Source organism: Mauremys mutica, chromosome 14 (assembly GCF_020497125.1).
Source record: "Mauremys mutica isolate MM-2020 ecotype Southern chromosome 14, ASM2049712v1, whole genome shotgun sequence".
Lineage (NCBI taxonomy): Eukaryota > Metazoa > Chordata > Testudines > Geoemydidae > Mauremys > Mauremys mutica.
Genome location: NC_059085.1, coordinates 30,112,206 through 30,125,125, shown reverse-complemented (window position 1 = coordinate 30,125,125; position 12,920 = coordinate 30,112,206). Strand labels below are relative to the sequence as shown.

Sequence of the window (12,920 nt, the reverse complement as noted above, 5' to 3'; positions counted from 1 at the left end):
CATACACACAGAGTTGAGGCCAGGATCAAAGCCCTGGGCATGTGGCCGGCAGCCAGAACCCCAGGTGCACAGGGCTGGCATCCAGGACCCCAGGTAGGGGGTCAACAGCCAGGAGGCTGGGGGGGGGGAGGTGCTGCAGCACCACCCGCATCCCTTACTTCCCACTCTGCACTTCATTGACTCCACCCACTTTCTGATCTTGCCCTGCCCACCTATGCAGGAGGGGGATTAGAGTCCTGCATTGGCCACACTCCTCACCCCCTCATTGTGACCCACGATGCAAGTAGCCACAAAGGGAAGTAAGGAGTGCCTTACACCACGGGTTCTCAACCTTTTTCTTTCTGAGACCCCCTGCGCCCCCCCCAACATGCTATAAAAACTCCACGGCCCACCTGTGTCACAATAACTGGGGGGGGGGGTTGCATATAAAAGCCAGGGCTGGCTTTAGGGGGTAGCAAGCAGGGCAACTTCCTGGGGCCCCATGCCACAGAGGTCCCTGAAAAGCTACATTGCTCAGGCTTCTGCTTCAGCTCCGGGTGGTGGGGCTGAAGCTTTCTGCCTTGGGCCCCAGCAAGTCTAACGCTGGCCCTACTTGGCAGACCCCCTGGAATCCACTTGCGCCCCCACCAGGGGGCGCTGGACCCCTGGCTGAGAACCATTGCCTTACACCTTCTTATTGTGCAAGCATTTAGGTCAACTTATGAGTGAGCTGTCAATGTTGAGTCAATCCAATTCCTATCTGTTAATTCAATCTTGTTTCTTCTTTTGCAAAACAGTGGACTGTTATTTAACCTCCTTTCCCCCCCCCCCCAAAAAAATACAATTCTCCTCCAAATCGTCTTCTCTTCCACAGCAAAGATCTCTAGTGCATCATTTTTTTATTAAAATGTGTCACATTTTTAAATTCCCTATTGATTTATGTTTTCCATGTTTTTTTCACACGCATTCAACAGGTAAGATTTTCCAAGATATCACAGCGGTAAAGCACAGAGTCCTGTTTCAAAGTCTCCTTCCTACATTATTGACACTAATCATTTCCTGTACAACTGAACAACTTAACTGGCTGCAAAAAATTGATAAGACAATTTAATTGCCAGCTTTTATGTATTTTCTTAATATAGGTACATTCCTCTCAAAGGTGATGTGGGATATAAGCGTTAGCAGAAATAATTAAAGAACTAAAACAATGGAACCAGATTAGAGAATTATAGTGTGCAGAAAACTACAAGAAAGTCTTACAAAATGTCCTTTTTGTTGTGTTACTCTTTTGCAGACACTGGGCCAAGCTGGAGTTTTGCTCAGTCAAAACCCGAGAATTTGGTCCATTATGAATAGGTCTAGATAACATGATTTACTAATGGAAATAACAGCAAATTGAATGTGCACTAGTAAGAAAAAAGCTATAGTGAATCTGTATATCTGTTCCAGGTCAGAACACCCTCCTGCACCCAAATTCCCTCCCAGACGCTGCACCTTGTCCTGCATCCCAAACCCCTGCCCCGCCTGGAGCCTCCTCCTGCACCAAATTCCCTCCCAGAGCCCACACCCCTCACCCTCTCCTGCACTCCAACACTTTGTAACAGCTCAGTGTGCCATCCTGAACCCAAATTCCCTCCCAGAGCCCACATCCCCTCCATTAATATAGTAGAAACGTGCGGCCCATGACGACTTACCAAAATTCGAGGAGTGGCCCCCCTGCGAAAATTATTGCCCATCCCTGCAACAGACAGACCATGAAATTCAGAGAGCCAACATTGTCTCAGCCAAGCCAATGCAATGAGTATCAACTTGGCATGATCCAGCTTCAGTTTGAAAATCAGCAGGGATGAGTGAAATCAGGGGGAAGGCATACATCTGGATTGATCTCCAATTCAAACAGAAAGCATCAGTTAATGAGCTCAGACTGAGACCCATTCGAGAGCAATATTGACTTCATTTCTTGTTGTCTTTCATTGCAACTAGGTCGGCGGTCAGAATGCCCCCATTCCTTAAAAATGGACCACAATACATTGCTTTTCAGAGACTACTCACAATTTTTGGAGAAGTTCCTGCTGAGGTGATCAGCCAAGTGATTCTGAGACCCTGTGGAAATGATGTTTTCCATAATGCACAATTGCCAAAACTTAACTGCTTCCTGACAAAGCTAGTTGGAGAAGGCTTCTCCCACCTTGTTTACAAAATACATTCTGATCGTATTGTTTGTGAGGATATGAACTGCTGTGCCCTTGATCTGTGCCTAAAAGCTGTGGCACGTATTGTAAATGTCTTGAAGCTCCAGAGCATTGATATGAAGAGATGCTTCCTGTTCAGTTCTCAGACCCTGCACTTTTAATGTCCCCAGATTAGGGTGACCAGATATCCCGATTTTATAGAGACAGTCCCGATATTTGGGGCTTTTTCTTATATAGGCCCATATTACCCCCCACCTCCTGTCCCAATTTTTCACACTTGCTATCTGGTCACCCTAGCCCAGATGCACTTCCCAACCTACTCCCTTCGATTTGGGGATCAAATACTTGTGGGAATATAATCCCTTTTGCTGATATTCAAGAGGCACTTCTTCTATGCTGTTCAAGTGCAAAGAGTCTGGATCTGCTGAAGGAGCAGTGACTTGTGAGAGGGGTCCCTGAAATATGATGGGGTAAGGAGTGGGAAGGGAGAATAGACAGGAATTGGATGGCATAATCCAATCCCACAGTGTTTAGCATCCCATTGTCTGTGGTTATTGCTTCCCAAGTTCTGTAGCCACATCAGAGTCTGTCCCCAAATGGAGGAGATATTGTTGGGAAGATCACAACTAAGATGCTGTCCTCAATAGGGAAGTTTGATGGGGTGTACAAACCCCTCACTGGACAGGAACAGGTTAAGAAGCAACTGTGGGCTCAGGAAGCCTCCGCTTGTGCCAACCATGCCTAGTCTGAAGGTGGGGTTGAAAAACCAACAGCTCACTTGGGGGCTGGCAGGCCAGGGAAAAGTAGGTGCTCCAGGACAGGGTGTGATCTGAACCCATAGCAAGCTAGGGAATGCATGAGCCACAGCTCCAGGGACTAGGATCAGAGCAGGGAGCCCAGAAGGCAGCACCCGACAGGGATGGATGTCAGAGAGGCAAAGAGAAGTAGGAAGTGACCCAAGGAAGATGACCTGAGATTGACACAAGACACTGCAGGGTAAGCGAAGCCAAACCATCCTCCCAGGGCCCTAGTGGAGCAGCTGGGCCCAGGTTCTCCTACACTGCCCCTGAACTGTACCCGTTAGGCAGAATTACTGCCTGAGGACTGCACCCATTAGGTGACATTGAAACCTTGGGTGCTAACTACTAGGTGGGAGCCCCTGCCTCCCAACCAGAGAGGATAAAATGTACTGCTTGCTCAAAGCTGGTTGAGGATGGGTCTGCTGGTTGAAACTGGAAAACTTTCTCCTTTGACATTAATGTCTCTTTCTGGAGAAGTCTTGCTGTCTAGTTAGATTAGCTGACTGCCAGAAATACCTCTGGGTGCTGACCCCCATAATGATGTCCCTCTATCACTGTGGCATAAACTCCCAGTGAATGTAAAGTACCTCAAGAGTCTTGAAAAGAGTGCAGCATCTTGTCAGCTTTCCCTGAAAAAAGACCATCAAATGGTTAGTCTTTTTATACTTTGTTGGACCTAAAGTTCTTCTTATTGTCACAGCTGAAGCTATACCTGCCACATCCGGTGATAATTATAATGATGTCTTAGTCACTAAATGGCCTTCCACAATTAAGTCTTTAAACGCTTACCTCTGGCAGCTTATCCATAAATTCTGACATAGCCTCTCAACTCGCAAAATCCTACTTCAACAATAGAGCCTGATGATGACAATGTTCATTTGTAAAGCGGAAGTTGAATAATTTTTTCTCCCCATTAAATCCAACCTTTTACACTCTTTGTCTTTTGCTGGTAACTTAAGTCTCCCTCGTCACAATCTTTCTTTACAACTGGAGAGTTAGTGGTAAATATGAGAACAAGCTAAACCCTGCACAGGGATGAAATACTGCTTCTCAGAGCATTTTGCTGTGGGCAGTAAGGAAGATGGGGTATGCCATACAATCTTTGCAGGTTTCAAAACTGCTTCATTTATTGGAAGAACTACCCTCCCTGGAGCTGAAGACTGGAGAATATCTACCAATTTATGGTTATTCTCCTGAACATACTCTGCCTGAATGCCCAAAGCTGTAGCCATTCACCTTAGACAAGCCTGACACAATTTAAAATCCTCAGGCACAAGATATGTACAATCTGATATATTGGAATCATCCAGTGAAGAAGATGAAAAGGGAGGTGAGATCACTGGGGCCTGCTGCAATTCTGCTTATTCCTGCAATCAAGGCCCAGACTAAACCAGATCAGAGGGAGCAATTTCAGTACTCACACAGCCTGAGTATGTGAAGAGGCAAGACAGTTGGAGGGTTAATGACTGTGCCCTGAAATGAGCCAAGGATCAAGACCTTGGAAACTGAAGGACATCACAAGGGTTCCATGAATCCCACTGAAGAAAGGGATTTGACATCGGAGGCCAGTAGGAACTGGGCCATAAACCCCTATCTCTATAGCAATCTCCATGCTCATGGTGATGACCTGAAGGTCTCAAGGACTTTCAAGCTTAGTATCTGGATGAAGAAGACGGGGCGGAAGATGACTCTGAACTCAAACAGGAGAGCCTCCCAAATAGTTGGAAGAAAATGGAGGAGCCATATATGGAAGAGCTAATACATGTCCTGACTCATCAGAAAGTCAAAACATGGGCCTCTGCAGTACCAAAGAAAGCAGAGTAGTCAGTGCCTTGAGTAACTGTGAGTTTCATAGAGGCAGCATGAAAACTCAGTACAGGAATAGATGTTGGTACTGAAGTAGAGGCTGATTCCAAATTCATAGCTCCAGTTCATACCAAAGCTGTAGAAGCCAACATCTCCAGAGCCAAAGATGCAATTGGCACCAACAAGGGATCCCTCAGTGCTGACAGGGAGGGTAGTCTTTTCTCCACAATCTGACTTTTAAGCAGTGCCCAAGACAATGCCTGCAACAGCCCGTATTGTGAGACAATCAACCCAGCTGGCCCAGGGATCGTGGAAGATCTCACCAGAGCTGAGGACTCCAGGATCATAGGTGAGTCCAGCACAGAGATGCAGAGTAAAACTGCAGCAGCTTGTCAATATGATCATTATGGGACTCAAAAGCTGCCCCCCAGATGGTAGCAAAGTTGAAAGCACTGTGCCTAAATGATCTCTCCTCAGTTCTAGAGAGTGGGTAAAGAGCCCTGCTCTATCCTGAATACTCGAGGAATCCCAGTGCCAGCCAACACTCCTCTTAGAAGAGGATAAAGAATCTTCCCCAAGTCTTAGATTGACTATGGTCAGTTTTATGAGTCCTCTTTCTTGGGAGAGGAGAGGAAGACAAATAGTCTTCTCTTCTCTTTTTGGAGAAGAGTCACAGTCTCGCAGCAGCGCCAAAGGTCTCTGAGGGGCTAGATGATCTAATCCCCATGATGAAGCAGGTCTCATGGTTTGCTCCATCAGGCGCTGCTTCAGGTTTAAGTCTCTAGCCATCTGCATCCTCTTTTCGAAGGACTTGCAAATGGAGCACTTCTCCTCAATATGCCCCTCTCCCAGGCACAATAAACAACGAGTATGGAGATCACTACTGGGGATGGCTACCCACACAAGGGGACAATGCTTGAAAGGCATTACACCAAGTGAAAACAAAATATCAAACTAACTAATCTTACACCAAGGATACTACTACTAACTATAACTACTTAACTATACACACAAAAACAGAGAGAAAACTCACCGAGTTAACAAGAAAAGCATGAGATAAATATCACACAGAATGCTCTGACTCAAGCCATGAACAGTGAGAAGGAACTGAGGGGGGTTGTGACGTTGCCACCCTTAAATAGCTATGGGAGGGGGCTCAAGGCCAGAGGGCATGAGCATCGTCCTGAGAGATACTGCTAAGCAATTTACTCTGGTTTCAGTGAGGTAGGCATGCACACCCCTGAGTGGTATACACACCTGCAACCACTTGAAGAAGAATCTCAGCTTTCACTTAAAACAAAAAGCAAGGCCATGTCTACACTTACAAGCTTACAGCAGCACAATCGTACAGTTGCTGGGCCACTCTAAAAGCACTCATGTAACTCTTATGCTGATAGGAAAGAGCTCTCCTATCAACGTGATAAAACCAACTCAACGAGCGGTGGGAGCTACATTGGTGGGGAGCATCTCCCACCAACATAATGCTGTGCACATGAGCACTTATGCCAGCGAAACTTAAGTTGTGCAGGGCTGTGTTTTTTTCACACCCTGGAACAACAAAAGTTTTGCCAACATAAGCACTAGTTTCTAGCAATCATGGTTGCAGAGAAAAGCTTGGAAACATGAAGCACGTACCGCCTAAAGATTCAGAAACCAGAAGGAAAATAAAAATAACTCAAAATGGTTTTTGTACGTTTCATTATTTTTAAGCCAATCAATTGATTTTAGGAGACCTGATTCATCATTCTGAACACTTCAGGTCAGCAATACTGCCTTCTGCAGGATCTTAGACATAAATCTGCTTGCAGCCTAATATCTTGAGGTGAGGCTCCATGTGAAATGTTAACGGACTCATATTAAATGGGTTCTGTGCTTTATTTGTCTGCATTCTCCAGCAGATACTATTTGATTCCATCCAAAAACAAAAGGACAGCTCCTCTAAGGTAGCACTGAAAACAGAACACCACACAAAAGTTCCTCAACAATGTATAAAAGGAAGAACTGCTGTCTGTTCCTGGTTTAGATTTCACTGATAAGCAGTCGATGAAGCATGTTTATCTGTGGGGGCTTTGCAATTCCATCTACTGGTAATTTAATTGTAGTATAATAATTTGTGGTTTTTAATAATTATATCAGAAAGTAATACAGGATAACCATACAGTTGTTCTAATACACTCTGTATAAAAAGACAGCATCAGTCTTCAAGATTTTCCAGAAAAAAAGTATATAGATAAAAGGTTTTATAGCAAAGTGACTCTGACTCCACTAAATTAATCTCACATTCCAATCAATCTGCAAAATGAAAAGACACTTGACTCAGTCTGTCAGTAAAGTCAAATGTAACTGATCAACTCAATAGAAATCCTTTTATAAGATTGTACTTTGATGAATAATATACCCCTGCTTAAATAAAATGATGTTCCTGATACCTATTTGCATAGTAATAGGGATGAAATTTAAAATCTGAATACTAAGGCTGTCAATTCATCGCAGTTAACTCATGTGATTAACTCAAAAAATTAATCACAATTAATTGCAGTTTTAAGTGAACTGTTAAAAAAATAGAATACCAATTGAAATTTATTAAATATTTTGGATGTTTTCTACATTTTCAAATATATTGGTTTCCATTACAACACAGAATATAAATTGTAGAGTGCTCACTTTATATTATTATTTTATTACAAATATTTGCACTGTAAAAATGATAAAAGAAATAGTATTTTTTCAATTCATCTCATAAGTACTGTAGTACATTCTCTTTATTGTGAAAATGTAACTTACAAATGTGGATTTTTGTTACATAACTGGACTCAAAAACAAAACAATGTAAAGCTTTAGAGCCTACAAGTCCACTCAGTCCTACTTCTTGTTCAGCCAATCGCTAAGCCAAACAAGTTTGTTTACATTTACAGGAGATACTGCTGCCTGCTTCTTATTTACAATGTCACCTGAAAGTGAAAACAGGTGTTTGCATGGCACTTTTGTAGCCAGCCTTGCAAGGTATTTATGTGCCAGAAATGCTAAACATTCATATGTGTGCAAGGGACTGGATTAGATGACCTCTTGAGGTCCCTTCCTGTCCTATGATTCTATAATTCTATGCCCCTTCATTCTTTGGCCACCATTCCAGAGGACATGCTTCCATGCTGATGATGCTTCTTAAAAAAAATAATGTGTTAATTAAATTTGTGACTGAACTCCTTGGGGGAGAACTATATGTCTCCTGGTCTGTTTTACCCGCATTGTGCCATATAATTCATGTTATAGCAGTCTCGGATGATGATGCAGCACATGTTCATTTTAAGAACACTTTTCACTGGAGAGCTGACAAAATGCAAAGAAGGTACCAATATGAGATTTCTAAAAATAGATACAGCACTTGACCCAAGGTTTAAGAATCTGAAAGGGATGAGGTGTGGAGCATACTTTCAGAAGTCTTAAAAGAGCAACACTCAGATATGGAAACTATAGAACCCGAACCACCAAAAAAGAAAATCAAACTTCTGCTGGTGGCATCTGACTCAGATAATGAAAATAAACCTGTGTCGGTCCACAATGCTTTGGATCATTATCGAGCAGAACCTGTCAGCAGCATGGAAGTATGTCCTCTGGAATGGTGGTTGACGCATGAAGGGACATATGAATCTTTAGCATATCTGGCTCGTAAATATCTTGCAACTCCAGCTACAATAGTGCCATTCAAACGCCTGTCCTCACTTTCAGGTGAAATTGTAAACAAGAAGTGTGCAGCACTATCTCCTGTAAATTGTAACCTAACTTATTTGTGTGAGTGATTGGCTGAAGAAGGACTGAGTGGACTTGTAGGCTCTAAAGTTTTACATTGTTTTATTTTTAAATACAGTTATTTTTTGCACATAATTCTACATTTGCAAGTTCAACTTTCATGGTAAAGAGATTGCACTACAGTACGTGTATTAGGTGAATTGAAAAATACTATTTTTTACAGCGCAAATATTTGTAATAAAAAATAAACATAAAGTGAGCACCTTGTATTCTGTGTTGTTATTGAAATCAACATATTTGAAAATGTAGAAAACATCCACAAAGATTTAAATAAATGGTATTCTATTATTAACAGCATGATTAATTGAGATTAATTTTTTTAATTGTGTGATTAATTGAGATTATTTTTTTTAATCGCTTGACAGCCCTACTGAATACCTGACCAAGGGTTTTATTTGTTTCATAAGAGATCCTACTAGTGATCAGTTCATTAAATATTTAATTGAGCAGTATCGTACTATGAAAGGTTGAGACCCTGTAAAATAAACATCTTGACAGCGTTCTGAGATTGAAAATTCCCATCCAGATTAAGTTTGGTGTGATTCTGAATGTTTTGCTCCATGCCATAAATCTGAATCAGAACAAAGTCTCAAACTAGGTGGAGATTTCCTAGCTGTTTTTAAAGGTATATGCTACAACACTATTTCTTGCTTTTTGGATAATTAGCTTGGAACATTATGCATGAAATTGCAGCAGGGATAAACCATAAGGCAGCACTTTCTACTTCTATCTAAGCTCTCCTGACAGTTCAGTTCATGCTTGGATTTCACCAGCACACTTAAAAGTCAGAACCTTCAATAGTTCTGCCATTCATCACTATGATAGAAATTAGCAATGGGCAAAACATATATGTTAGGGAGGTTTGGATGCTTATCTGAACTATCCACACCTGTTGGTTCTGTAGAATTGGGCAGTAGACCTCACAAAGACAGGCTTCCTCCTGGTATTTTGACACTCCTGCTTCAAGCTGGAAACTGTACTAGAGGGTGCAAGGGCAGTCTGAAAATGGAAAACAACAAGCAATTGGAATCAACCAAACTTCAATGACCAAAAAGGTTTAGTTGGAGTTTGGAGTAAAAGTTCAGGACAGTTCTTCCCTGGTAGGAATCAGGGCAAATTAAGTCAGATAAAAATATATTCTAAAATGTTTACTTCAGACTGAAACCAAGCATGTAAAGAGAGCTCACACCGTATTCTGGCAAGTGTCCATTGACTTCAGGGCAAGCTTTTGCCTGTGTTTGGACTGAATGATCTTTTCTCAAATAATGTGTCTCACTTGGCTTGGCTGACACTGGAAATGGTATAAGAGGGATATGCTGTGTATATTTCACATTTATTCAATATCAAGAAGTAAGGGTGAGGGGAGGGAGAGACACTGTTGTGCTTTTCCTGCAATCTTGCCATTTGCCATGTGGAGGAAAGAGACAGACAGAGAGAGAGAGGAGGTGTTGATTCCTAGTGTGGGTGGCTGCATTGCTGACATTTAGCAACAGTAGGTCTGACTTGGATTGTTGAAAACAGGCCAGGCAGCCTCAGAAGAAAGTTTGCAATATCTGAAAAATATTTTAAGAGGAGGAGAGTCACAGAGTACAAATATTATTAAGGGCAATGCAGTGTTAGCTATTTAAATGGCGAGCAGGTACAGACAACATTAACCATGGGGCATCCCTCCATGCTTTCTAAGGGGTAACTTCATTTGGGGTGGGGAGGCCGGGGTCATACTTTTATTCATAGTTGTTTTTTGTTACTATTCTCCAGTGTACAGACAAGATCTTCAGCCGGTGTAAATCAGTGGAGCCCTGTTAACTTCAATGGAGCTGTACTGATTTACAACAGCTAAGGATCTAGTCTTTTTATTAGATTTTCAAAAAAAATCACAAATGTCCAAGCATTAGAAATAATTGTTTACAAGAATTATACTGATATGAACCTAATTTCAGAATAGCCCCTGATTATACAAAGCACTATAACACAGCTACAGAGATTATGATGGCAAGTCATAATAGTACATGGAGGCAATTACAAACACATGCTTGAGATTAAGGACCAAAACCAACCCTGTCATTTAAGTTTCCATATTACATTTTGATAAGATTCATTCTCATCTAGACAAGTGCTCTGAAAAGCAAATCATCTTGGCCTGATTTCACAAAAGTCCCCTCAATCCAGGTGTATGCAACCTAAAATGCTACCACATCTTATGCTACCCAGTAAGTCACAGTAAATGAAATTTTGATTGTTCTTGGGGATCAATCTTGCTTACTACAACTAACCACTGAGTTTTCCAGAAAATATAAAATAGCCTAGACTATTTTTCAGCAAAAATCAATCTATCTTCTTATTATTTCAAAGGAAACGTTTGTTATAAACATTAGTTTTGGTTCAGGTTACATTACTTGCACCTTTCCCTAGTTTAAGGTGGGTGGGATTATTGTGATACCTCTCTCTTTTATACTAGCTTCTGATTCAATGTTGTGCGCATCGCTGTGTTTGTTGTTCTCCGTGGGCAGCACCTTGATATTTTGGGAAACATGCTTTAGAAATAACAAAGCAGATCAGCAATAATGAACTGAAAAAACTGATGAATGCATGCTACTAGAAAGAAATTAAGTAGTTGAAAAAATTTTTTTTTGCCAAATTGGCTTACCAAGGAAACATACTAGTGATCCTGGCCATCAATATAGAAATGTGTGGTCCTATTGAATAAAAAAAATGCCTTTGAATAATTTCTTACAGAGAGAGATACTTATGGACACTGATGACAAATAGCACCATTGTCCACCCTCATTTTCTGCTCAGTTGCTTTTTTCCCACAAGCCAAATTTTGGGATCTTTCCTGCTGAATACAGGCATAGTCATTAGAAATCTACATTAATTTCTTTCCGCGGTGGCACAACTCTTCCAACAGGGAGCATGAAGCAGAATAAACCTTATCAGTAAAGAAGAATATCATTATGGGTTCCAATAAGAAAGAACCAGATGGAAGGATGTTGAAGGAAGAAAGGAAAGCAATAAAATAATTTTTTTACACAAAAATCCATGTAGGAGCACAGAAATCTTTTTTACAGTCACATACACTTCCAAGTGGAAACAAAGAGGTGTTGAAAGATAAATGATAGTCTAAATACTACACACATTGTTCTTGGCAAGAAGAAATGAAGAGAGAGGGAAAATAAATAATAAACAAAAAGATGCTAAGATCAACAAATAATAAGCCAGATCTTGGCCATGTTTATTGGCATTTGTTTTTCTTTTAAAAAATTACAATTACTCTTTCGTCATCAGAACTTCATTTCTAAATCCATTAAAATACTCCAATCCAAGTTATATTGTAATAGTTTGTTGTGTATGTGCCTATTTTTATATAAACTAAAGATGATTATTTATTTTTTTAAATAAATGCAAAACTCCAAAAGACTAGAGATAGTTTGTAAATTTTAATTGAACAGCTATTGGGAGAAAAAATGTTATTTTTATCACATTGCATCTTAATACAGCCTCTGGATTAAATACTAATTAATTTGCCACCAAAGCTTGCTGTTAATCAGTTGCATGTCAGTATACATTCCGACTGACATTTAAATTATAAAGTATAGTGGGATTATCTCCACTCTTGCAAATTACCTCTTTATAAAAGTCAAAGTAAACATGATATGCACACTGGAGGTATCATTAGCCTCCTGTTTACTCTCTATGTAGTTTTTTGGATTATAGCTTGTCTTCTTAGCTATAGATAAAGCATTCAGTTGATCTCAAGAAACAAATGTTTGTGACTTTTAAGTAAACCTTCCAAGACACAAACTCTGATGACCAAGTTCACTAACATTTATCTCATTAGGTTTATGTCTGGCTGACCGTGCTTCATGAATACAGAGTTGCTCTTTCTATAAGTGCACCGCTGATGATTCCATCACTGAGCACCTCAGTCTTGATTCACGGCCAGAAGCAATAGTCTTCAATGATCAGAAAAGTGGGGCAATCCATTTGGGAAATGTCTGCGGACAAGTCAGTTTCCTAGCTTTATATAATATTATATGAAACATTTCTGTCAACCAGGGGAAACAACTGAACTTGAAGAAAGATGGACCAAGCAGGAAGAATACAGAAAAAGAAATCATTGATATACCTTTTATAATAACAGCACATGCTTCCTCTAACACATAACCAATGCTGCCCCCATTCAGTTGTATTACTGCACCTTATATTTCTGATACCCACTCTTTTTTCTGCTTATGTGAGAGGTGTCAAAAATCTATTTCCGTAATATACAAAAATATAACTAAATTAGGTCTGAGATTACAGATGCCCCACAGGTTACGCAAACCCGATTTATGCA

The 12,920-nt window shown here is 40.8% G+C and overlaps 1 long non-coding RNA gene across 1 annotated transcript in view; it reads right to left on the bottom strand.

The window, feature by feature from the left end:
* Positions 1 to 12,920, bottom strand: part of LOC123349453 — a 96,576-nt gene that overhangs the window by 23,718 nt on the left and 59,938 nt on the right. Inside the window, exon 2 of the long non-coding RNA XR_006573541.1 lies at positions 9,474 to 9,583. This is a non-coding gene — a long non-coding RNA (uncharacterized LOC123349453). The remainder of the gene's footprint in view (positions 1 to 9,473; positions 9,584 to 12,920) is intronic.